This window comes from Octopus sinensis, unplaced genomic scaffold (assembly GCF_006345805.1).
Source record: "Octopus sinensis unplaced genomic scaffold, ASM634580v1 Contig15197, whole genome shotgun sequence".
In the NCBI taxonomy this organism is placed as follows: domain Eukaryota; kingdom Metazoa; phylum Mollusca; class Cephalopoda; order Octopoda; family Octopodidae; genus Octopus; species Octopus sinensis.
In genome coordinates this window covers 47,501-51,758 of record NW_021833594.1, presented here as the reverse complement: position 1 = coordinate 51,758, position 4,258 = coordinate 47,501, and the positions used below count along the sequence as shown (strand labels likewise).

Genomic DNA, 4,258 nt, shown 5'->3' with positions numbered 1-4,258 from the left:
ATCTTGAACACAGAATGAAGAATTTGCTTTTGGAGTTAGCCAAGTGTGGTGAGTTGAGTATGAGTGCAGGTTGCTGTGTAAGTGCAGTGGTCGAGGTGGGAATGTGCAATACTGCAAGTGTAGTGCAGTGAGTAATTTCAACCAGAATTGATCACTTTTCTAATCAGTACTTCGTTCCCTTCATCGTTATGAAACTAATTATAATTAAAATTTAATTAAATCCCCCAAATCTTTCCCTTCTAACTTAAAATCACGTAGCCTGTCATAGGTGTTGTTGCCAAAAACTCTGTTGAGAAATGACAAATTGCTAATTAATTGAGCACTAATTATCTCTTTTCTCTTCCCCCTCTCTCTTTTTCAGTACTGGTCGGATTATCAGCTAGAATGGGATGCAAAAGATTATGGTGACATTTCCAGTATCCGTATCAGGCCTGAGCTTATATGGACACCAGATGTGGTATTGTTTAATAAGTAAGTAGAACCGACAAGCATTGGCTAACAATCATGACTTCTTGCATGGGGATACCTTCGATATAAGTGGGTCATGCAAATTATCATATTTCAAATTTTAAGGGGTTACTTGGGTTTTTGCCCCATATCTTTTATTTGTTCCTGTCATTTGACCATAGCCATCACGACTTCTTGCATGGGGATACCTTCGATATAAGTAAATTATCATATTTGAAATTTTAAGGGGTTACTTGGTTTGTTGCCCCATATCTTTTATTTGTTCTTGTCATTTGACCATAGCCATGCTGGGGCACTGCCTTGAACAATTTTTTAGTCGAAGGAATTGGCCCCACTACTTAGTTTTTTGTTAAACCTGGTATTTATTCTATCAGTCTCTTTTCCCAAACCGCTAAGTAACAGGAATGTAAATGAACCAACACTGGTTGTCAAGTAGTGGTGAGGGACAAACACACACACATATACAACAGGTTTCTTTGATTCTGTCTACCAAATCCACTCACAAGGCTATAGTAGAAGACACTTGCCCAAGGTGTCACACAGCAGGATTGAACTCAGGACCATGTGGTTGAGAAGAAAGCTTCTTACCACACAGCCACACATGCACCTATATATACAAATATAAAAACAGATAAGCATAGAATTAAAAACTGTATTAAAATAGCATAAAGTATAATTAAAAACAGCATTAAAATACTGCTAAGCCTTTCACCCAGTGTGCTAATAATTCTGCCAGCTTGCCACCCTGATAATAATAATAATAGCATTAAAAGTGGTATTGAAATAGCATAAAAACAGCATGAAATCCATTTAAAACAACATAAAAACCTCATAAAAGCACAATTAGAAACAACATAAATGTAAATACTAGAATTAGAAAACAGTTTAAAACAGACTGAAAATAATGGAGCAGATTTAAAAACTGGATTAATAATAACAAAATAAAACAAAACTGACATTAAAGTACAATTTAAAACTTAAAAACAGCATAGAAAAGCAAAAAAAAAAAACAATTAAAAACTGCTTCAAACAGCATGAAAGAGAATTATATAACAGTATAAAAATAGTACAAAACAAAAACTGACATTAAAATATAATTTAAAACTGTTAAAAACAGCATAGATAAGGAAAAAAAAACAGAATTAAAAACTGCTTCAAACAGCATGAAAGAGAATTATATAATAGTATAAAAATAGTACAAAACAAAAACTGACATTAAAGTAGAATTTAAAACTTAAAAACAGCATAGATAAGCAAAAAAAACAATCAAAAACTGCTTCGAACAGCATGAAAGAGAATTATATAACAGTATAAAAATAGTACAAAACAAAAACTGACATTAAAGTAGAATTTAAAACTGTTAAAAACAGCATAGATAAGCAAAATAAAACAGAATTAAAAACTGCTTCAAACAGCATGAAAGAGAATTATATAACAGTATAAAAATAATACAAAACAGCATAAAGGAAGAAAGAAAATATCTGTTCAAGGCAATTAATTTTATGCTGTAGGGAAGAAAGAAAAGTGAGCTCAATATTTTGAACTGTAAAATAAGAAAAAAAGGGACGAGAAGAAAGAAAAGTGAGTTCTGTTCTGTTGAAGCAATATCTTTATATATAAAATTGAAGTTGTGTGTGTGTGAGACTCTGTCTCCTCCGATTTAGATTCCTAACTACTCCCACATTTTGCGGTGCAGTTTAACCAAAAGCGGGTATCTTATAGTCATCATTCATATCGAGCCCTTCTGGGTATTAGCACGCATCTACGATGAGTCTACGATTTAAAAAAAAATTTGCCATAATTTTTCCGCACTTTTAATGATTTTTGCTCGGGTTATATAAGGGAAGTAACTCTCTAAAAATGCTTATATACTTATTTCCCTTACAAACCCGAGCAACGCCGGGCGATACAGCTAGTTTGACAATAAATACTGCAGGGTGAATATTGAATTGTCTGGCATACAAGTTTACATAGTATATAGTGTAGGCATTCCAATATTATCGCTATGTTTTCAAATCCTGCTGTCTTTCACAAAGTAGTGCAAGATGAAGGATAACATTAAGTCGAATAGAATGGTGTTTTTCATTCAAAAGAGTAGCTGTACTATCAAGGGGGATAATGGATGAAAGAGTGCTTGTGTTGTATGCATATGTATGTTTGTATGTGTGTTTCATCAAGTCAAGGGAGGTAATATACAAAAATGCATGTATGTGTGTAGTGTGTATACCTGTGTAGCATGTTGTGAAAGTGCGTCTATGTGTGTGTTTACTGCTGTGTAGGTGTTCTGGCTTTCTCCTTTCCGAGCTGAAAGCACTCCAAGTATATCTTTACCTCTCATCCTTCTAATTTCAATAGAATAAGACCTGTCAAGCACTAGGGTCAAAGATATCTACAAACCACTCTCTTCAAAATTGCTGGACTTCATCTTAAATTAGAAACGACTACTTATTATTATTATTATTATTATTATTATCATTATTGTCAAGGTGGCAAGCTGGCAGAATCATTAGCACACTGGCTAATTAGCGATAGGCTTAGCGGTATTTTGTCTGCCGTTATGTTCTGAGTTCAAATTCCGCCGAGGTCGACTTTGCCTTTCTGTCTTTCGGGGTCGATAAATTAAGTACCAGTTACACACTGGGTCGATATAATCAACTTAATCCGTTTGTCTGTCCTTGTTTGTCCTCTCTGTGTTTAGCCCCTTGTGGGTAGTAAAGAAATAGGTATTTCTTAATCCCCTCCCCCAAGTTGCACTTGTGGCAAAAATTTGAAATCATTATTATTATTATTATTGTTATTATCATCATCTTCGCCTTATCGATGGTGAAGGTATTGTTTTCAGTAGTGGAGGCGCAATGGCCCAGTGGTTAGGGCAGCGGACTCGCAGTCGTAGGATCACGGTTTCGATTCCCAGACCGGGCGTTGTGAGTGTTTATTGAGCGAAAACACCTAAAAACTCCATGAGGCTCCAGCAGAGGATGGTGGTGATCCCTGCTGTACTCTTTCACCACAACTTTCTCTCACTCTTACTTCCTGTTTCTGTTGTACCTGTATTTCAAAGGGCTGGCCTTGTCACTCTTTGTGTCACGCTGAATATCCCCGAGAACTAAGTTAAGGGTACACGTGTCTGTGGAGTGCTCAGCCACTTACACGTTAATTTCACGAGCAGGCTGTTCCGTTGATCGGACCAACCGGAACCCTCATCGTCGTAACCGATGGAGTGCTTCCCTAATTGTTTTCAGTCATGTTTGTTTGTTTGTTTGTCTGCAGAGATATCTCAAGAACTGCAGGATGAATTCGGATGAAACTTTCAGAGATGTTTAGCCTCATGAAATTATTATCATTGTAAAGGTGGCAAATTGGCAGAATCGTTAGCATGCTTGGCAAAATTCTTAGTGGTATTTTGTCTGCTGCTACATTGCAAGTTCAAATTCCACCAAGGTCAGCTTTGCCTTTCATCCTTTCGGGGTCAATAAATTAAGGACCAGTTGAGTACTGGGGTTGATGAAATTGACTTAACTCCTCACCTGAAATTTCAGGCTTTGTGCCTATTGATAGAAAGGATTATTATTATCATTATTCATGGTGTGCCACTAATGTTTTATATTTGGAACCAATGTCTTTGATATTAGGTCACAACCAGTTTCCATATATACCGAGGCTCTTTCTTCCAATCCCTTTATGTTCCCAAACGAGCAGATTTCTGAATCTATACAACTCTTATAGTTACATTAGTCTCAATAAGTACTTAGGGCACCTATGACAACTGGGATTACTTTGGTAGAAATCC

At 36.0% G+C, this 4,258-nt stretch overlaps 1 protein-coding gene across 1 annotated transcript in view; it reads left to right on the top strand.

The window, feature by feature from the left end:
* The first annotated feature begins 356 nt into the window (after positions 1 to 356).
* Positions 357 to 4,258, top strand: part of LOC115230289 (acetylcholine receptor subunit beta-like 1) — an 11,250-nt gene continuing 7,348 nt past the window's right edge. Inside the window, exon 1 of the mRNA XM_029800489.2 lies at positions 357 to 471. The gene's annotated coding sequence lies outside the window, so the exon portion shown is untranslated. The remainder of the gene's footprint in view (positions 472 to 4,258) is intronic.